Source organism: Tenebrio molitor, chromosome 6 (assembly GCF_963966145.1).
Source record: "Tenebrio molitor chromosome 6, icTenMoli1.1, whole genome shotgun sequence".
NCBI classification, from domain to species: Eukaryota; Metazoa; Arthropoda; class Insecta; order Coleoptera; family Tenebrionidae; genus Tenebrio; species Tenebrio molitor.
This window is the reverse complement of record NC_091051.1, coordinates 3,525,283-3,548,185: the sequence shown is the minus strand read 5'-3', so window position 1 is coordinate 3,548,185 and position 22,903 is coordinate 3,525,283. Positions and strand designations below refer to the sequence as shown.

Here is a 22,903-nt window from a genome sequence, read left to right as displayed (position 1 = left end):
GTAGAATACCATAAAGCTGCCCCTATACTCCATTCATTTAAGCTATACAGTAAGCTGACGTGATTTTCGTCCGCTAGCTCGCGATTGGAGAAGAATAAACAGCGTACGGTATGTTACGCCACTGAAGTCTAAGAATCTTAGATGACTCGCAACGACGGGCGGAGCCTCTTCGGCAGGCAGTGTGATTACTGATTACATTGCCCAAGTGAAAGCAATATACACTCAAGAGCATAACTATAGCACCACCCCCGATTTTCCAGATTTTTTCCCTAAACCTTTAGTTAAGATAATATGGCTTTAGGGAATCATAAAACAATCAAAAAGAATAATAATCAGCAAGTGTAGTGCCAGTTGTGAACAAATTGTGTGATTTATTGCAGAAAAACTGAAAATTCAAATGTGCATAACTATAGCACCACGCAATTTTAAATAACAAAAGTAAATAAAATGAAAGATGACTGTGGCCCGGGTCATGCCACGACTATCTAACATAAACAATCGATAAATTGTTATCAACAATAGTCATTAACTCGTTAGAGTCAAGTTCAAAATGCCTCGTGGTTGTTATTTTTCTGAGTTGGAAAAGGGTAAAATTTTGGTTTTTCAAAATGAACGGCGAAATCTCTCGAAGAATTAATTGAACGATTCCGCAAAGTTGTGTCAAATTATTTAAGCAACTCTGCTAAATATGGCACAAACAAAAAGGGCAGCCCAAGGAAAAGCGGTTTCGCCTAGGACTGTGAGAAGAATAATTGTCACAGCAAGCAACAGTTTGAAAAGTTGCCCAAGAATGTAGAGCGAATGTCTCACGATTGACAATAAGAAGGATTTTGAGTAAAAATGAACATATCGTACGTCAAAAATTGAAATAATTTCCAAGACTCCTTTTTAGACACAAAACCGCTAGGTTGGAATTTGTCCATCAGAACATGAACTGCCACTAGGAGAATTCAACCTAAGAATTTTCAAAAAATTTAAGTTTTTTTGAAGCATATTCTTTTCAGATAATTTTTCCTGATGAAAAAATGTTTAAATTAGATGGGCCAGACGGATTTAATTGCTATTGGAGAGATTTGAGAAAAGAACCGCAATACTTTTCCAAACGAAACTTTGGTAGTGGCACTCTAAAGGTGTGGGGAGCGTTCACCAAAACAGAGGTTCTAACGCTAGCTTACCTGTCAACACAAATGAATAGCAGGGAATATCCTGACGTTCTCGAAGAAGATTTGATACCTTTTTCAAACAACAACAACAATCAACAATTGCTATTCCAACAAGATAACGGCCAGAAACACGTCAGCAGAAGGTCGATCAGGTCGTTCGAAGTTCAAAATATCGATTTATTAGAGTAGTCCTCCTGTTCCCCGGACATGAACCCAATTAAAAACCTTTGGGGCACCTTGGTTCGTCGACTGTATCAGGGTAACAAACACTACGAAACCATAAATGAACTCAAAATTGCTCTAAATGGTTGGACCAATTTAGAGCCTGAAACACATAACAATTTGGTAGACAGCGTGAACTCTAGAATCTTTGAGCTAATTAGGAAAAATGGGGGGGGGGGGGGGGCAACCCACCATTACTGACTTAAAAGAACGTTTTGTAAAAAAAAAATGACATGTTATTTAAAATTGCGTGGTGCTATAGTTATGCACATTTGAATTTTCAGTTTTTCTGCAATAAATCACACAAATTGTTTACAACTGGCACTACACTTGCTGATTATTATTCTTTTTGATTCTTTTATGAGTCTCTAGAGCCATATTATCTTAACTAAAGGTTTAGGGAAAAAATCTGGAAAATCGGGGGTGGTGCTATAGTTATGCTCTTGAGTTTAGTTACTAATATATATATTTTTTTGCTTTGTTTTATTTTTTATGACATTTGTGACTTAGTGCCGACCTCATTGATCGTAGTGTTTGCGTATTTTGCACAGAATGAGACTTTTGTAAAATTGTTTATCCGCAAAGAACATAAAACTAGGAAATCTGATAAGAAACTTCAGATATTGGTAGGTTATGAAATACTTTTCTAATAAAAAAGTATAATATTGTATGAATAACTAGACACATAAAACTGAAAGAGTGGAAAGTTTTATGTTAAAGCAAGTAGAGGGATGGTCGTTCAGAACAGCAATATATTTTATACAACGCTGTAAAAAAATGTTTTCAATTGATTACACAGTTGGAGTGATAACGCATAATTACGTAGATTTCCAACTACATACATTTAAATAAAATTCAATAATATGAAATATATCCTTACCGCAAGTGGAATAGATATTTGCATGTAAAATAGTTTAATTAGTGGAACATTTGTTGTTGCGAAATTTAAATTAAAGCAAATATTTATGCAACATTTGCCAAAAAAAATAAAAATTGAAAGATTGATTTTTGTTTGTTTACATAATATTACGTATCATTGAAAATTGAAACTTTTGCAAAAATTTTTTTTCATTTGTACATATTTTATTTGGGATTGCTCCACAACGTTTTGGTGGTCGGCGAAGAAGCGCGCATGCTTTTCGATTTATGCAAATCAGACCCAGATATTTTTTGCGGATGCGTCGCTTTTAAAAGCACTCCACTTCCAAAACCAATCTTGGTGACAAATGGCCGAAAAAACCTAATAGAAAAGCCCACGTGTTGAGTTTTTTTTTCACGGCGCAGTATATATTCCTTACACGGCCCGGTTTCGCTCTCCCCGTCTTTTTAATAAATCTATCTGAAGGGCTAGCGACGTCGCATCTCCGGTGTTAATCCCGGAACTCCCCGTCTAACGTATTGCTTTTGATCGTTGTGAATATAAACTAGATTGCGGCCGGGGGTTTGTGTTCGTGGTCCTCGGACCGGCACTAATACACTCGACATATTTACATGGCACACGGTTTTCACTACACGTCACTTGTATAACGTAAACCCTGGGGGTGGGTGGAGCTTTCGCGTCGAAATTTCGCCACCGAAGACGCGAAAGAGGGCATCGAGTCGCCGTTTAGGCTAAGAGGAGCCGCGTGCATACATTTCGACTCTTTAAAATTCCAACAGGAGAGGGCCGAGTCTGGTCCGGGAGGTCCTTGAATAAGTTATTTTCTGTGCCGCTCCGGGGACCCGCCATTCGTCATCATCCGTCGTTTTGTTTGATTTGCGAACGCTTTAAAAATGGATTTTATGTAGTTCCGATCAATAATTAAAGTTGTGCTGGTAAAAGCTCGCTTCGAATATGCTCCGGTGTGCAACAACGTTTTCGGTTTTGTTTGCATTAATAATAGATTATTATTGAAAGTATACGGAGAGCTTAAAATAAAATTCAAATGCCGGCGAGTCACTGAACTTGGAGGTATTTGATCATATCGCGTCTGCACTTTGTACAATACAAAGAAGGTTTACTTCATTGTAGGCAGGATAAACACACATTTAATAACGTCAGTTCTCTTTCATACACGCGTATACTGTGGCATTATAAACAGACCTTTACGGCAAACAGTTTCTTCCCGATCCTGAAATAGACACAAGATGATTGTAAATTGATCGCATAATTGGATGACTTGTTAATATTTGAGCTGACTAATTTTAGCTAAGTAATTTAGAAAGCTTTCATCCACATTCCTGAAGTTTATAAACACGAATGTGATTGCACGAGTCGAGATCCTAAATACTACATCAGTCAAGTAAAAATATCTGTTAATTATTGAGAAGAGAAAGAATATTGCATTGGAAAGATAAGAGAGTACTTGTCTGTGGATTTGGGTCCGGCTTGACAACTCTCTTTCCTTTTTGGGGAAACTGAACACAGTAGAGAATCGAATCTTTCAAAAATGTTTCAGTGAGGATTGCTGGTCTATTTTATAAAAAGTGCTGCTGGTGATCTTTGAATATTTTATGTCTGTCTAATAAAAATGGGAGGAATATTGAACCATATCATCTGTAAACTTATAATTGAGATAATTTTTTTAAACAATAAATATCTTCAAAACCAGAATTTTTGCATTCCTTCATGTTATGACGCACAACTTTTGAATTAGGACTATCTCTGTACAGCAAGAGGGCTTCATCTTTTCTATAAAAATTGGGCTTTTCACTGGTACCTATATCAATAATTTTTTGTAATATCTAGTTGTTAAAGGTGGCTTTCCGGATTGTTTGTCACCATGTAAACAACCTCATAACGGCCGGAGTCCGTTAAGGGTGTCCGTTATGAGCGGGAGCGGCCGTTATGAATGACTAAATAACTATAGCAACGTAGATCAAAACTTTATTTTTCAACTTTTTTACAATTGGTACAATAATTAATGTTTAATGTTATGGGACACACCTTGAATTAATCGAAATCCGTATGCCACTAGCAGATGTACACGAGATCGAAGATGATGCTTCAGATTTTTAACACCAACACAAGCGCTATTTTCCAGGGAATAACGATGACCTCACTTGCTCTGCGGCCATCCGGACATCGGGAATATCTTGATCGCGGTTTTTTATTGATTTCAGTCGTTTATTTTTAACGAAAAGTTAAGTGTTGAACAAATCTGACAAACAGCAGCAAATGTAGACAAGATCGAAGATGATGCTTCACAATTTTAAGCTAACACAAGCGCGATTTTGCAGGCAATAACGATACCTCACTTCCGAACATCGGGCATATCTTGATTGCGATTTTTTATTGATTTCATTCATTTATTTTCAACGGAAAGTTAAGCGTTGAACAAATCTGACAAACAACATTGAAACAATTTTTTTTCACAAACAACGGTTGACATGACGACGTCCTCCGCACACTTACAAATCATTCGGTTTTTTTCGATGGCGTCCAAAAAAATGTATTTCAAAAAGATAATTGTGAACGAATCGTAGAGATATTACAAAAACTATTGTACAATACACGTCCGTTAGGGCCTTTACAGCCTCGCCAGTATTATTCGACTCGCTCTGCGAGCTCGTCTCACAAAATCTCTGGCTCGACAGTAAAGGCTATCCTAACGGACTTCTACTGTAAAATACTATAAAACACTTAATAACGCAGGAAGATATGAGCGTACAAAATTTGTACCGTTTTTTTCGGCCCACTGTGTATTTGACACAGATTGAATAATTTTTTTATCGCCAACGAGAGAGGATTTTAAATTGACGAGATGTTGTTCAACGTCGGAGAAAATGAAAGAAAACACAATTTTTTTTACTTTTCGGCTCCTGAATTTTTTACAAGAAAACTCACATTATTTAAGAGATGACGCAATAAATCCGCTTTATTTTCAGCCCACCTGTTAGAATAATAAAATTTTAAAGAATAAAATAAAATTTTGAGGAAATCGTGCTCTTGTACATGTTTGAAGTGTGATTATATCAAAAAATAAAACGTTACGATTTTTTCTTCATAAGAGAGGTGGCCGCCAATTTGAGGTCTCGCTGCGTAACTCTTATTTAATAAAGTGAAATTGCGATAAATAAAAAATGTGATGTGTATGCGAAATGTTCACCGACGTTCCCAATTTCCATGCAAAATATTTTTACATCCAGATATATTTATAAGTTATTCTAAAGTGGGGATTTTTTTCTAATGTAAAAGAATAGTACATTCTTCAACGAGCGTATAGTGATGGCTATTATTCAAGAAGATGAAAATTCCAACACGAGCCGTAGGCGAGTGGTGGAATCGTCCGAGTGAATAATAGCCATTATACGCGAGTTGAAGACTATACTTTTTCCACGACTACATGTAGTAACTGAAAATTATTTTTTTTATCTGGTTATCTAATTTCTGCATTAACAGTAGAAAACTAAAATGATACCTGATTCGTGCTTTCAAGTTTTATTAATTAATTTTTTCGAGATAATCTTGTGCAACAGCACAAAAGAGCTTACTCACACTTTATTTATATTTTTCCGTGTTGGATGCAGATTACAGATCCTATTTCACTTTTCAATCCGGAAAAGAAATATTTATTCAACTTATTTTTCACTTTTCCAGTTATAATTTCTTTTATGATATTTTCTACAAAATACAGACTTTATTTCCCGTTTATCTCATCAAACAACAGAGAAATTGTGAGCTTTGTCAAGGATTTACTGTTTTTGCTTAGGCGAAATCTGCACTGTTTTCAGCGTACTTATTTCTCATTGTTCCGAGTTTTTCGTGCCCTTTCTTGTCACCGTTGCACCCTTTCGTGGTCCCGCCAACCTCGACTCGTTTCATTTAGATCGACCCATCCAGTTTTAAAACCCCATCGATCACCCCCGAGTGCATTTAATCGGTCGAAGACAGACACCCTTCACGTGCTGCACAGAGACTGCATCTCGAGCCGACAAAATGATGGAAGACTTAGGAGGCAGAACGTTCGCGTCGGAAATTCTCCTGTAGGCTCAAAGTTCATGAGTTTTAGTCCGGAAACAAGCACGTCTTTGGTCTCTCGAGGAACGCTACTTTATAGGAGGGCGGCCGTGCAGGTGTGTTCCAGTGGCGTTCGATGGGGTTCGATGCGAGGCACCCGCGGGGTTCCTCCGGAAGTGATTACTTCCCCGTGAGGGACTCCGTTCCAATAAAGGCGGCCCTAATGTATTCTCGCTGTTGGCTCCGGCACTTCTTGTGGGTCGTGCCACCACCACACGCGGCTGCAATTTTAATTGCGGATGCGCTTCCACAACACCATAATCCCAACAACACTTTATCGATAAACCATCCCAACTTTTTTCATTTCGTTGCGGCCCACACGCACCAAACAAATATCGTCTGCCGTCCATATTCGGAAAAGTTAAACGGTTGTATTTCATATTTATTGCAGTGATGAGGCCGGCCACCCCGGAAAAAAGTTACCGTTTTATTCCTACCAATAGTGTTCGGCCATTAATCTTTCACGAGGGGATGCAAAGGGAAAAACGTTGCGTCCAGAAGCGTTTACAAAAGGTCCCGAGGAGTGTCGATGTAATTTATTAAAATATTAAGGATGCGCTTTGAGCAGCAGCTTTGCGCGGAACGTCTTGGGGGCATCTCCGAGCAAAAAGCCAAGAGAGATAAGACCTTTAAAAATCTCTTTATGCGTTATCATTTGATTTGTACAGTTTTCGAGCGTTCGCTCTCCTCCAGGATACATTCCCTCCATTATCCTAATTCTTTACCTCTTTATTGCGGATCGATGCGGAAGAATGAGGTACGGCGAATAAAGGGACCGTATTTACGGTTTTGGGCGGCTTACATTTTTTTTAAAAATCGAACAACCGAACCGTGCCGCGCCAAAATCGTTCGGGTTTTATGGCCCGCAAGTCGATTCTTGGAATCGGAAGGAATCGGCCGAGGTCTGCGTCGAAATTAGTGAGGCACGAGGCACTTTTAGCGCCTCGGCACCATTAAAAAAGCCCCACTTGTTCGACCGCAGAATATGTTAATTTATGCAGACACGGTTACACGAAATAGGCGGGAGGAGTTCACTCCCATCTCTTATACTTAGTGTAATCTCGTTTCTTCGCCCATAGAGGAGCACGTGTTTCCATTTCGCCGCCGCCGTGTGTAATCCTCATCAGAGGACGTTTCTTAAATTGGCCCCCGGATTATTATTATTCGTTATTGATGGCGACGTTTGGTGTTTTACTTGGCCGAATCGAGCTGACGCAAATACATAATTTCCTTTTTTAAGACTTTTCACGTATTCGACCTGTTTTGCAACACTCGGCTACCGCCTCGTTCTTCAAATTTGCGCCTCATACCTGAAAAGTAATCTGACAGCGCTACTCATATATGAAAATAATTATTACGCGGCACTTAAATTGTGAGGCCCTATTTACAAACTGTAATTTTAATCGATACCACCGATACATAGTTTTATAATTAAAGAGAAAATCGCAATCGCATTTATTTCGAGGCCAAAACTGAAAAGAATTGATTCGTTTTCCTTGTTCGTTTTTTTACGACGTCGTATTGAACTTTCGCACCGTTGGGTAATGGAAGGCGTCGCTCTCAAATAGATGGTTTCCAGATTTATGGAAAATTGACTATAACATAAAGGGTGTTAAGGGAAAATGATATGAGGCTTTTGTATAAGAGTTAACTTTTTTGTACATAATTCTCGTCGTTTGTAGCTTTTTTCGAGGAATATATTTCAGGCGAGGTGATGTTTTACCACATCGTACTTGAAGCGTGAGGGATGACTATCATCCTTTGCTCCTTAAAATTCTCAAAAGCGGGCTTCTTATTCGCCCCATTGCCTTAATAAAATGGTACTCTTCGTCATGTTATCTCTCCCCTTTCTAACAGTTATTTATTTGTTAATGTCTCGCAAAACCTGTCCCTAAATCACCGTCTTCCTTCCCAGAATTTACCTGTTTTCATCGATCTCTCGGCATCCTCTCCTCCTTCGGTCATTTTTCAGATGGACTAACATAATTCCCTAATATTCTGCTCCATTCCCAACCACAAAAGAAACAGTTTACATGCGCTTCACTTCATTACAAGAAATTCATTTCCATTTTCTCCCCCTAACGTGGTTTTATTAAAGAAAGCAACTTCTTTCATTCCAACATTCAATAATCGAGTTAATATAACATCTGGAATTTTTACAATAAAACCAAACCGATAAAGATTTTATAGAGGAACAGTTTTACGAAACTACAATCAAAATTGCGAATCATTTGAAAGGTATACATATCTTCAAATGAATTTTTGTACTGTTAAATTTTAAAGGCAAGAGGAGAAAGAACCACTTCACAATTACGTAAAAACGTAAATACGCTATGCCGATTCCGCTTCAAGATTCCGTGTATTGTCTTATGGAGGTTCATTCAAATTCAGTTTGCAGCCTACTGATATAAATGCTTACAGGGATATTTTAGTGTAGATATTTGAACAAACATTTTTTTTTCTGATAAATTTTTCTTAAAAAATGGGATGTCAAAAATGATTCTCCAAATAAAAGAATGGAGAGTAGGCAACCAGACATACAATCAACCCAATGGCCTTGAATTGCAAAACGAACCTCCATGAGAAAGTACATGAGAATTTGAGCTAGCCTGGTTTATCTGCTGACCTTAAAAACAAAATAATTTGTATCTTAACAGATTTACATTGTCTGGATGTGCACGGAGGGTCGAAATCTCGATTTTTGCGTCTTTTGATCCACCTCAAAATCGAGCGAGCCAGAAAAGAGAAAATCGACGCCGTCGCTTTTCTTTTGTTTACGATATGAATTGGAACTTTCCTATTTAAACCTGTTGATTGACTTTGGTCCGGGAAAATGTTGCTTTTCTGTCCGGAACAGCGTCGGAAATTCGTTATTTTGCTACTCGAGAAACTCCGCATGTCGAAATCGGTCGAGTAAGTAGAAACAAAATTACCGTCGTCTTTTGGTTGTGCACCAGCGAATTTTGATCGCTCTTTCGATTATGTTTTTCTTTTTGAAAACGGTGGCGCAAAAGCCGCCGGTTTCGATGCAAATGTGATTCTCGTCTCGGAGTGGGCGACCTCCAAGAACAAACACACACTGGTGGGGCAGAAGACGGCGTCGAAATTAAAATTGATACGAAACTTTCTCAATTAACTCAATCCCCACAAGAAATTAAAGCGATACAGAGGCGCGCGGTCGCGATAATTTGATTTGGGGCGTGAGCAACGTGCGGATTCTGGATGCGATGACGTTCAGTCCTTCGAGCTATGTCCAGATAGATAGATGCGGACGTTTAGGGCCGACGGTGTATGCAGATCGAGTTATGGAAGGTAATGCGGATTGGCGCAGGTGATTGCGTGACGCAACAAACGCGACAGTAATGACTTCGGAAGGTCCTCGGGGACACCGCCGACATGACCAAACACGACTATCGCGTTTAAATGATCAAAGCCTGCCCCGAAGACAAATGACCGTTGTCGCTTGAACAGGTGTAGATCTGACAAACGCATTGTTCCGGTTATGGACGGAATCTTTATTGCGAATTCCCTCCATATCTGCGTCCCGGCTTCATATGTGTCAAGGGAGATGGATTGTGCCGAAGGTATGGCGTCTGCATCTCACGGTGCTCCTGCACCAATTCGCCGATCACGCGTTTACGATCGGGATGCACCGCCAGGGCGTCGTCGTCGAGCAACAGATACTGTTTTTTCGGGGGTGGCGGAATCGTATTCGAGGGGAGCCTGCGCCCTCGATGCGGAGGCAGTAATTAAATGTAGCACGCATATGGAAAGTGTGGAGTACTCGCAAATTAAATCACAATTAAACTGTGTCGGCGCGCTGCGAATTCACGGGGGTGGCCCGAAAGTTAAATAACTCCAGCCGGCTACCCTTTGCGAAACTTCCGTCAAAATAAACAACTCGTGCAGCTGAAGCAAAGACATTACCTCGGATATTAGCTGTCACGTTTCATTACAGCTTGCTTCTTTGCTCTCTCGAGTGAATTATAATTTCTCTTCTCTTCCATGTGCGTTTGTTTTACCATAACGAATCTGACAGGTTATAAGCAACTTCGCGAAAAACGCGTTCATCCTGATCTCCCTATTTTTTTTTAATATGCTTTCTCGCCATAATTTATGCGTTCACAATTTTGTCCGGATTTCGTCATCTGCCTTCGTCGACTTGATTCTGAAACGCAACAAGAAACAATAATACACATCATCAAAAGTGTCTGACTTACGACCGACCTCTGTAGCACTCCCAATTCTTTCTCTCTCTCACACTCATTCTCCCTCTTTTTCTAGGACATCGGTCTCAGCAAGGTCGGATGTTTTTGGAGACTCCGATACCCGATCGGGACAAACTTGTACGACGAACTTATTTAGTTTTCAAGTTGAGCGGAACGGAAAAGTTAATAATGATGGGTTTGTAAGTTGATAGTTATTCGGTCTGGCGAATCAGCGAGTCGTCCTGACTGGTCCTTTGTCGACCGCATTTCCACCCTATCTCCGAGTCAACGTTGCGAGAACAAGAATTAGTCGAGTATCTTAATTGAAATTTTAGTGTTATCGCGATGGTGAGTGGCGTGGACACGCATATTGGCCTGAACTACGATTTTCTTTGGAAGGATCAACGACTGACTGCATGGTTGGTTTTAGGGGTCCTTAACAGGAACGACTTGTTTCGACTTGATGAAAGATGAATTATTCAGTCGTGGACCGGGATTTTATGAAACTCGTTATTGTCAGATTTCAGGTGATTCTTGGGGTTGTGCGTAATTCGGGAACGACGTCGATTCCCTCCCCGAGGAATACTTTGTTTTATTGCGGTCAGTCTGGAAGAGGCGATTTATCATCGTAAAATCCGTGCATTCAAATTTTCCAAATCGGATTTGATGGCGAACGGCATTTTCATTGTTGCGCCAAGTGGCCTCGCCTCTTACCGAGACCGTCAAATGTGTTTCCGGAGCAAAAAGCAACGATAACGTTATTTGCTTAATACTTGTTCGCTAACTAAGAGGCGACGAGGGCCGTTGTACACTCTTAGACCTGCGATCGCCTCTTTCATGTCTTATCCGCCCATTAAGAGTTCGCCTCGCCGCAACTCCGCCGTTTTCTCTTCTAAACTTAGAAAAATACAATTACGGAAGTCGCCCCGTCGAAGAGATTATTCCGACACATCTACGAATTCTCCGTATCGTGTAACAAAAAAGTCCGGGTCAAAGAAGTATTTAGATTGAGCGGAGGTGCTTTTCTGTGTCGCTCCCCATTTGAATTCGCACAAAATCAGGAAATTTTAAACGAATACGAACAAGAGACAAAGACAATTTAACGTCGTACAAAGCTTTCCGAAGCGGAGCATCTCCAGGAGGGTTTAAATCAAAAGAAATGATATTTGTGGAAGAGTCCATTAAGCGGTGCGTGCGGACGTGTTATCGATACAGTGCTTTGCTTTTTTGCGTCAATAATGCGAGGATAATCGCGCGAAATATCGCCCGTGCACGTAAATTAAGGCGAGCGTGATTTACGCCCCCCGAGAACACTCGGAGTCTATCTACACCGACATATTTCTGCAGCAGCGACAGTTGCAATTTTTATGTGGAGACGAGCCATAAAACTTATTTGAAATCGTAAAACAAAATTAATGATCCCCCGAAGAACCGTATCGGAGCTGAAATAAGAATAATTCGATTTCTGGCAACGCCCACACCCTTCCCGTATTAGCACCGGTTCGAACTCTGACATTTTAATGTTTTTTAAACTAGAGCACAATTAAGATACCGTAACGTTTGTCGGTAAATTAATTCGACAGAAAAACTGTTGCGTTATTCTGCCTCGGATCGCAACGATTTTTCTTTATGACTGTTGTGTTTCACAGTTGCGGGCAAAGTGAGAACTAGCTTGCGTGGGTTCGTTGCGTTGTCCGAGCAAGTTATGACATTTATAAAATTTGAACCGTTTGTTTATTCACTAATGTGGTGTGGGGGTTGAATCCCGTGGGCTATGCGTTCACTGTGCCCGGACCAGTTCTGGTGTAGCCGTCGGAATTGGTGGATGCGCCGGGACTACACGAGAGTGTGATGATGAAGACCTGTGAACTGAGAGAGGTCCACGGTTAAATAATTAGTGCGTTCGGTTGTTTGCCGTGTCGGTTCCGGGAGTTATACTGTCGCACGAGTAAGTTTAAAAGTTCCAAACGCAGCAAATCGAGATTCTTAACAATCGTAGATTTGAGGGGTTTAAGAGGAAATCAATGCGTTCATTTATTCAATTTTTTGCCAGTTGCTAGAAATAGAGCACAAATAGCCGCGCCACTATACAAGTAAATGAAGAAATTTCTGTTGTATTGAGTTTTGCCGGTCGTAATGTCACCCTGTTGAGCAGCGCGGGGCTCGAATTCTGTCGGTTTTGTGTTTACTTCGCCGAAATGAGCTCCAATTGAGCTATTGAACTTGGTGGATGCGCCGGGACAGGATTGTGAAGAATTGTAATGCGAGCTAAATAATTAATCCAACTGTTTTGTTTTTGTTTTTTTTTAATTCTCTATTGGTTCTATCGATCTCTGAGAGTAACAAGTAACTTTAAAAATTTATAAAATCGGGATTCGTAAATACAACCGTTCGCAACGAAATCGGTGGCTTTGTTTATTTTATTTTTGGTCACTTGGGAGAGATGGAGCACAAATAGCCGCACCACGAGTAAAGTCCGTCAAGGAGAAACCGATATAATTTTGATTTTCCCCGTTCGTAAGGTCAGCCTGTTGAGCGTGGGAGCCCGATCTTGTCGGGGTTTTGCGTTTACTTCGTCGGATCAGCTCTGATGGAGCTATTGAAATTTGTGGATGCGCCGGGCGAGCCCTCGGTAATTGCATCAAGGTTGATTTTAGGCAAATGGGGCCCCCATTAAGTTACGTCCTTAAGTTGCGGCCGACGTAACTGGGCGATCACGTGAAAGTTTCTCTCAGATGAGCGACTTCCTTTCGGTCCATCCGGCATGTTCAAATATCGAATTTCCCTCTCCGCGGCCGACCGACCGACCATCCTGCATCGTTTTGGACGTTATCTTTTGTCCATCTAAAATCCGGTTATCCAGGGATTGGCAATATGCTTTTATGCTTAGCGTGTGAGCGTCGGCGTCGTGGAGATTCTCACGTCACGTGACGTGTTTGAGCGTTGTTACCTTCCTTCTCTCCTGCTCCCGCCGAAGATTGCTTTCCATTTTTTTAATGCTTAATTTTTTTTCTAACGTCTGTTTTTATTTGCAGATATTTCGGATGAGATTATCGGCGGGGCCGAGGACGTAATTGGATTTCTCTGAGGTGAGTGAGTTCGTTGCGAGTTAAAAATGGCGAACTGTTGATTCCGCGATTGCGGCTTAAATTCTATTAACGGGACGTGTTTGCGTTGTTAGTTGGCAATCTGCGCGCTCCATCTTGTTTACGGTTGGCGGCGATTGTTTATTATGTGTCGGATGTGTTCGTCGGGGGCGGTCGAGGGCCATGTAAATCCCCGGTGCGGCGTCGGATGGGTTCTTTTAATATCAGGTCGGAGGGTGTGCGTAACAGGTGGACAGAAGGACTCGGATATTGCGACTTCAGCGCTGACCTGCCCACATTTCACCGCACACCAGACACGGATGCATGTTTTAATGCGGCCCTTTTTCATGCATTATGCATTATTGATATGGTTTATCGTGCCCCTCGGTCCCGTCCGCGTTCGAACCCGGCGCCGTTTCGTGATTAACTTAAAAATTCATGCCTGTTTAAACTGCCCGATTCCACGCAACTTATCTTTTATTGCTACCACCTACGGTCGGATTGTGGCCGCGTTACGCAAAATTGCGTCGGTGAAGGGGCCGCCGACGTCGATTCCGCCCAACAAATTCCGACAATAGACACGTTCCCCACCTGGTTTATTAAGATTTCACTTGCACGAGATTTTCGAGCGGTGCAGGGGAGCGTGGCGGATTTGCCGGCACGACTGATACGGATTTTCGAATTTCCGTTTGCAAAACCGACAAATTTCCCAACAAAGAACTCTGAAAACTTGTTGACGTACAAAAACGCAATTAGCTTCGACATGTTGGCCGTATCGATCGAGCGTTCGACGCTAAATTGATTCTGACACTTGGCACCTCAGGTTGCTGGACGGTCAAGAAATGAAATCGTCGGCTCCGTTCGTTCGAGTGTCACGTTCCTGATTGTTTGTTGTTTTTTTACATTGCGGCGAAATATTGTGAAATGTATCCTGAAGGATCGAGTCCTGCAAAACAAATCTAAAAATATAAGCACACATTTCCACTGGCCGGCCAAGTGAGCCGCAACTCGTTATTACGTCCAAATAAACTATGTAAATACTTTGTTATAAATCCGAGCACGTTCAATTATTTTGATGCCAACTTTGAAGAATTTTTGAAAAGCTAGCTTTAGACTAGAAAACCCCAAAATCTCTGTTTTGCAACCAGAGGAACATATGATTCATTTCACTTGTGATATTTGTAAATATGCAATAAACAACAAGTATGTATGTACGAGTATGTAGTAAAAAGTACTCGTAAAATTTCTCGAGAGCTAAAATTTTCCAAAAATTTGTTCTAACCGATTTAACTTGATCATCATTTTATGGATTTATTTGTGACAAATCGAACGCAAAAACTGAATTACCATACCTCTAATTAGCAGAGAAAATTGTAAATTTTGCAAAAATGGTGTGGGCGCCGTGATAATATTTCACTAATAGTTATTTATGCAACAAGTGCAAAAACTGAATGATTATTGCACGCGACGTGAAAATTGTCCCAAGAGCCGCAGGCGAGTGGGACAACACGTCAAGTGCAATAACACTTTTTGCACGTGTTGCATACAACATTTTTTCTACGATCGAACAAAAAAACTAGAAAAAAACAACGATAAACAATAGTTCAGTCCTGTGCGTCGTGTGTGAAAAATGCAATAAACACTCACTTTTTTTGCACGATCGTAGACAGACTGTTGACAGATGCGTGCAATAAAGAGGCACTTTTTCCATTAAAAACAATGCAATGAACACTCACTTTTTGCACGATCGTAGAAAAAAATAATAATGTCACCTATCACCCTTTGAGATAATCATTTTCAAAAATTGAGTTTTGTAGGTTCAGTTGTAGTTTTGCATAGCTTATTAGTTGAGACAACTACAACTACGTCTCCGTCACGGTATGATCTAAATCAAATCTGAAACCCACATTTTACAGATTTAATTGCAGTGCATTTATTATATAAAAACTGCATAATAAAAACAGATTAATAGTAGTTTATTTGACGAGTTTGTCGAGTGCCAAAAAAGGCCCAATTTACACACGAACGAGTTGAATACAACGTTTTTTTGTTCGACGAGCCCCTTAAAGGCTCCAAATCGTTTAAAACCTCTCAAATTAGCTTGACGTTTCGTTTTGACAAGTTGTGACATTTATTAAAACCCGTTCACATAGGAGAAAATTCTAAAATTCTGACAGTGTCGAACAAAAAAAAAAACTTTCGGTACAACATATTTGGCGCCCTTTATCGACAAACTCGCAAAACATTTACTTTGTTCACTAGTGTGAAAATATTTTTTCCTCACTAGTGATTCAATTGGCATCTTTGCTCACTATTTTCAGTGAGCAAAGACCACTGAAATTCAATGATCATGAAAAAAAATATGTTTGCAAATTGTGGGAGACTCCGAGAAAATATTTCAGTAACGATATCTCTATTATCGCTTAAGCTGGCTCAAATCTTAAAATTGTTTTTTATAGATTTAAATGTGTCAAACCGAATTGCAAAAAACGGCACAAAACGATCTCTTCTAGTGTCGGTTGAAAAAGCTTCAACCAAATATTTAACAAAAATGGTGGATGCGCCAGGATATATTTCTTATAAGAAGATCCCTATCTCTATTACCATTTGAGTTAGATCAAATCCAAAAATTGTGTTTTGTAGGTTTAATTGTTGCGAGTAGAATATAGGCAACGACATGATATTGTCGAGAAAACTGCAACTAGTAAATATTTTGCAAAAATGGTGGATGTGCCAGGATATTTTTTCGATTTAAAAAATTATATCTGTGTTAGCTTTTGATCTAAGTCAGTTTTAAAAACAATATTGTGTTGATTTTTTTTATAACCTTAACAACTACTGAAACAGTTGGATTGTTTGGAAAAACGATTAACAGTAAAGTGAGACCGGAAAAACGAAAAAAAATTCGGGTCAAATTCCAGTTAAATTAAAAAAAAATAAAACAAAAAACGGAACCAAGGTGAAGGTATATCCTGTGAGTCCTAAACCAGAAAATTTTGCTTTTTTATGTCGCAATAAAAACGCCGAAACGTCGTCATAAGCGCTTGCAGAAAATTTAAAAATTGCTCGTAAATTCCTAAAACAACCGAGAAGAGAATATACGTTGTTTCGAGTTTTTCCTGGAAACTTATTTAAAATTATATGCCCAAAGCAATCATCACCGAAAATGTTTCCCCTTTGCGCCGTGACGTGACAAGTCGGGTCCTGTCGATACTTCCCGGGGATGTTTTGATACATCGCGTCTGTACACTTCTTGCGGTTGAGTCGTCGCGCCCACGGCGTCATAATTACGTCGGCGAAGTCGAGCGAGCGTCACCTCCGTTCGTGAATAACCGTCACCAGTTTGTGTTTAAATGGAAATGGTAAATCTCCCCAGGAAATGACGACTGTCGTTACGTTCCTAAAGTCATCAGGAGTCTATTATATTATGTGTCTGGGCGCATGATAGGTGCGCCGCTAACAAGTACTAAATTGCCGTAGAACTACCTTCGCCTCTCGACAATTGCCGAAACGGCGATATTTCCGTTTCGCACAACCAGAAACCGTGTTTCGTCTCGTATGAAACGTTAATTTCGGCTTCGAGATAAGTGAAATTCATTTTGGAGAACTTTGCGCTGCAGAAACACAATTTTATCTCGTGCACAATTCTGGCAACATCTTAAAAGCGTTGCCGCAAAAAGGATCGATTCGCTTCTCGGATCTTTCAACGGATGAGTTTTGGCAACGGTTCACTTACGACATTTACAAGAGGCGCGACGCTAAAGTATTTACGCGAGTCCAAAAATAAGTCCTGAATTAATTATCACTTCTTCGGGGTGAAGAAAAACGGCGTCTTAATGCGATATCACCAACTGCGGAGGGTCGGTTGAACGGAGATAAAACCGGGAATTTTCTCCTAATATTCCAATAAAATTTTAATTTTTTTCATATAATAACTTCGAGATCCTGTTTTTGTTTTAATATGCTCATCGAAGAGGTTTTTATCTTGAAAACTTTGAACTTTTTTAAGTCAACAATAAGCCTTAATTGGGTGGAATTAATGCGAAAACATTCGCCTAGTTGGAGGCCCAAGGCGAAGAGATAGCAGGTTGTAATTATTTCTCCCGCCAAAAAAAATCCAAACCCAAATTTATTTTCTCCAACAGTGTTTGTGTACCGAATCCGGCTTTATCACCGACTTATTTCGCATTTTTCCGGGGGTCGACCCCAAAGATTTTTAATTACGAAAAAAATATGCGGCGAGAGCAAACAACTTCTAAAACATTTATTTTAATTATGTACAAACTGGGGTGTTGTTTTGTGTGTGCAGTTTCATTAAAATCGTAAACGGAGAAGTTACAGTTTTTATAAACCCATTCCATTTTATTTCGTGTAAAACTGAACTAATTTGACTAATGGAAGGTGAAATTGCCTTTTTACGTCGAATAAAAAAAAATTGTTAAAAAACAATGTTTACGAAGCTCGGGCGGATAACGATCGAAACAGTGTCATCGAGATGGTGGCTCTCTTGAGCGCATCGCAGTAAATATGTCTTCCGACGCGAGCATGCAGAGTAAACACTCAATGTAAACTCTACTACAAGATGCAGGTGTTAGGGCGTGTTAACGATACGACAGGAGCTGCGAGGGATGCAGTTCGTGTGCGCTGCAATTAATTAACAAAGTGAATTTTCTGTTTTCGGGGATGGAGTGAGTAATCGAGTAGAATAGATAATCAGTAAACAGAGCCTCGATGGCTTTGTGAGGGGCGGCCGTAATTATCGGGGCGTGTAATGACAGACGACAGTGTGTCGTCTTTGGCGGATTCGAGTGTTCGGTTCGTTATTAATTTTAATTAAGGTTTTAGCTGATGAACGGGGGTTAAAAGGGAACCAACCACCACGTGAAATGCACCGACGACCTTCATATCGATCCCGGTCACGGTTAAGATTCGTGAGTTAAATGTGGCATCAACCCCGTGAGGGTCAACCGGGGTCAAACACTCGAATGGGGGTCAATTAAAAGTTCTTCCCATTTAAATGAGCCACTAAAGCGATGACGCAAGCCGTCAGTCGGAGCGGTTCCGTCGGGGTGCGGTACGCTTTTGGCGGTGCTTTTTCCGCCCCGTTGAATATTTCTTTTTGCGCCGCTTTATTAAGTCTCCGGTCGAAGTGAGAAGTGGTCGTGTTTGGGGATTTTTACGAGGCGGGGGTGTTTCCTCTCGTGCATGTGCACTCCGGTCTGATTGCGCGCTAAACGGTGTTCAGTTAGTCGTTTGTAAATAGAGGAAATAAAGTGCGGGTTCCCGGAAAAGCAGCTAGGGAGGACGGGGACGGCGGAGGCCTCCTCCCGCTCGGACCTGGTCTCCCAGGGATCCGCCGGAATTGCCGGCTCGACCGAGAATTTGATGAGCGAGATTTCGGACGGAGATACGGACCTAATATGGAACACTGCCGGGAATAAACATGAAAGAATGAAGTTTTCCAACTTCACCATTTCTCAAACTTCCCGGCCTCAATAATATGTTTAGATAATGTCTTCGGCGGGGCCCACCTAATCCACAGGCCTTTGATTTATTGCCCCGACGTGGACAAATTGCTTAAAATCTTTCAAACTTCGCGGCGGATCGATGCCGACGGCTCGATTTTTACTATATGACGAAGAGTTTTTTTCTTACTCGGGCTGTCTGCTCCATCTCGGAGTTGCGCCTCGGCGGTTCCCCGATATGACGGACGGTGGAAAAGAGATCAACCAAGAATACTCGCCCGATGTCTCATGCCACATTATTTCAGCAGTTAGCTTTTACCACAATGTGACGTACTTTTCTCACTCGACCAAGATTGTATCTCCCCCCGCCCCGTATGTGAGAAAGTTGAAATGCTTCACGGCGGAACTCAATTTATCTTCTTAAATGATCGTCTTCGAACTGATGCAATGGCTCAGAGCGTGGTTTTCTCAGTCGCCTAAGATTCTATCTCACCCATATGTGAGAAAGTTAAAGTATTGCAACTCAGTTGTTTTTTTATCATGATCATCTATCTTCTCACAATTCTCACAATGCGGGATGGTGTTCTCAGTTGACTACAACTACATCTCACCCGCACTCCCTTGACTTGTACATTAAAGCAATTTTAATTTCCTTTTTTTTCCAGTTTTTCTATTTACAATTATGACAATTTTCAATTATGTGATGTAGTTTTCCCGGTTGCGTTCTGAAAAAGTTGGTCTAATTAATTTTGTAAAAATTTAAAAAAAGGCTTGCGTTTAACAAGCTTTGTTCATCTTCCGTGCTATCACAATCCCCCATTTCATTTTGGTTTATTTATAATTACGCTTCATAAATACACTTTCAACCTTGACTCTTGACTTTTCCAAGAGTAAAAAATCGTTAATCCGGACACTGCATCGGTTCATGTCGGAAAAATATTTTTCTTTTTTTCAATTCCTCCATTTGTTTACCTTTTTCCGATTCAATCGATACGACGACGGTTTAATTTGTTTAACTCCTGATAAATAAGAGTTTCCATGTCGTATATTTTTAGCTTCATTATTTCTTTGTCTTTGTTTTAATGTAATTACCTGTTGTTTTCTTCTTTTCTTTGTGATCCGCTCCGATCTGAAAATTTCTTCTGTTCCCGTAACGATCTCGTCGTTTCGTCCCGCCGTTTCCTTGTAATTTTTATTTTATTTACGCAGTTTCGATTTCCATCGCTACAGTTTCCGTTTGCACCGAAATACGTTAAACATCCGAGTGTTGTGCGCTAAACCAAGATTAAATCGAAATTATTTGCCATGTAATTATTGCTGTAAATAACCAATAGCGCAAGGCAAACAACCTCATATTTAGCAAAGCACATAATTGACGAACGCAGATTAAAGGCAAACAGATTTCGAAATTGATCCGTTAACAATGTTTAATTGGAGAAAAGGCGGTGCACCGTTGCATCATCGCGATGCACCCCGATCGTGGAATTTCCGGCTCCGCTATCGCGGAAGAAATACGAAGAAAAAAGGAACCGCGTCAGCCTTATAAATTGCGCCATTATTAATCCAAATTTCTAATATAACTACTTTTTTCCTCAAGGTATGAGGACGATAATTCTTACAAAGCGTCAGAAGCTTCTTTATCGAGTGTCGTACGCATAAAAACGTCAAGGAAAAAAATAACTTCGGAAAGATGTTAATAAAGCAATGAAAATGAACGCGACGAAAAAACTACGAACCCATTACGTCCATTTACAATAAATCGGATAGGAAATCGAGCCTCGTAAATTATCGAAGAGTATTAATGCCGCGATCGTGAAGATTAACCGAGCGCAGTGCAGACGTGATTTTTAGCCTTGGCTTTCGTAAAGAGTAAAGTGAAGCGAAGTGGGTACAGAGGGTTTCCGTTCGTCATTTCGTCATTCTTAAAAGTTCAATTGGCGAGTGCGACGGTACAAGGCTCGCCAAAATCTGCACCGCTGTGTCGTAGTGTAGATCGAGAAGTACGCGGGCGGTTCTGCGTTTTGCGTGGCGACCAGCCAGGCCAGACACCACGTGATAGGTACTTTTCTTTTTAAGCTTGCTCTAGTATCGTTGGACTTATTTGGTTCATTGCTCGAGGCGACGCAAAGGGTGAACGCTTAGCTGTAGATTCACATCTTGAATTGTTGGCGCCATCTTTGTGATTTTGGTAATAAATAAATTAATTCAAAGAAATACATAATATGAATATGTATTTTGTTGCGAAGGGAAATTGGGAAATCTTCGGTCCGGCAGAAATACAACGGAGGGGGCCAGCTGTTCCGCATTGCCACTCACCCCAGTAGTTGCAAGCCGCAACAATGACGATCAACCCCAGGGGTGCGAGTCGTCGAAACCGCACCCCATGTGTCTGTTTAAATATTTTTTCCGGTATCGATTAACCCCCGAGATGCCGCGGCGGCGGTGCATCTAGTGCCTCCCCGAGACCGATGGAGATGGAACGGTTTTTGTTCTACTGTGGACGGTGAAAATCGTTCGGCAGGCCGTTCGAGGGTCGATAATGCTTTTAGTTGGTAATCAACGGACCCCCGAGTGTGTAGGGTTCGGTCGAAACGATACGCGATATGGTCCATGTGGCCTAACATTTTTAAAGCTCGGACAGCGGCAATTCCATTAAAGGCGACACAAAAACAACCTATTAGGGTTGCAAAATGTTGCTCATTCTGATGGGACCGATCAACCGACCTTGACTTTGTCCCGTTCCATTAACTCGCCATCCTGTTTCGTCGCCACCCCCGACGCATTACCGCGGAGTTACATAACTTGATGGTCTTTTATGGTGGCGCTTTATTGGGATTGGATCGCATATTTTTACGGGCGCATCGCGTAATTAGATGGGCCGAGGGAGGGCACTTTCGGTTTTACGGTCGCTGATAATAATAAACGTGCGGGCTCGAAGAGTAAACTCGACGGCCTAAAAATATTGGCCGATGAATGATTGATTCGGCGAGGAGGGTGTCTTCCGTCGGATTTTATCGAACATCTGTCTGGGTAATCTCGGATAGAAAATTGATCATTCTGTTTGTTTCATGGTTCATTTGTATTTATGAAAACACGCGTGGACACGTCAAGAATTCCCAACTAATAGGAGAGGAAAAAAAAAAGGGAACACGTCGTTCGCATTGCGATCACGTAGCGGTTGTAATTGTCTTCAAGAGATGTTTATAAAAAACCCCGCTTTGATTAATTTTCCTAGATAGTTGGTATACCCGGCACGTTTCTCTAATCAGTGAAATGTATTTACTGAATCTGACATGATGACATGATTGATTATATTTCCTCCCCATGTTCTGCTCATATTAATTAGCGAGTATTAATTATTACAGTACAAATATCTTTGCCGACCCGAGAGGAGCGACGACCCTCGACCCCAAAAAACCCCGAAACGGGATCGGCGGTCCACTCGATCCGGCTTTCCCGTTTTTTCCCAAACTCAAAGTGCAAACTTCACGTCGTGGTGTGACGCTAGAAAAAAATTCTTAATTAATTTTACAGTTGTTGTTTACGAAGTTCCGAAACGAGCCGGGACCCGCGAAACGGGATACTTAATAAAAAGTTTCCGCCGAGGAAGAAAAAAAAAACAACCACCACGCTCACATTTACGCTCGCCGCCCCCGAAATGTCCTGATTAAACGCGACCACCCCCCCATCGGTTCGCCGCCGACTTATTTAACGCACGAGCAGCGAAACAATCGTCACGCCAACTGGCGGCCGGCCATAA

General features: G+C 40.9%; 1 protein-coding gene and 1 long non-coding RNA gene across 5 annotated transcripts in view; one reads left to right on the top strand and one right to left on the bottom strand.

Annotated features, from left to right (window-relative positions):
* LOC138132998 (uncharacterized) overlaps positions 1–22,903 on the bottom strand; it is a 122,924-nt gene that overhangs the window by 3,027 nt on the left and 96,994 nt on the right. The window lies entirely within an intron of this gene.
* The window catches only part of kek5 (kekkon 5), a 175,287-nt gene that overhangs the window by 58,809 nt on the left and 93,575 nt on the right, over positions 1–22,903 (top strand). For all 4 annotated transcript variants that reach the window (XM_069050754.1, XM_069050752.1, XM_069050753.1 and 1 more), the window contains one exon: positions 13,628–13,681. The gene's annotated coding sequence lies outside the window, so the exon portion shown is untranslated. The remainder of the gene's footprint in view (positions 1–13,627; positions 13,682–22,903) is intronic.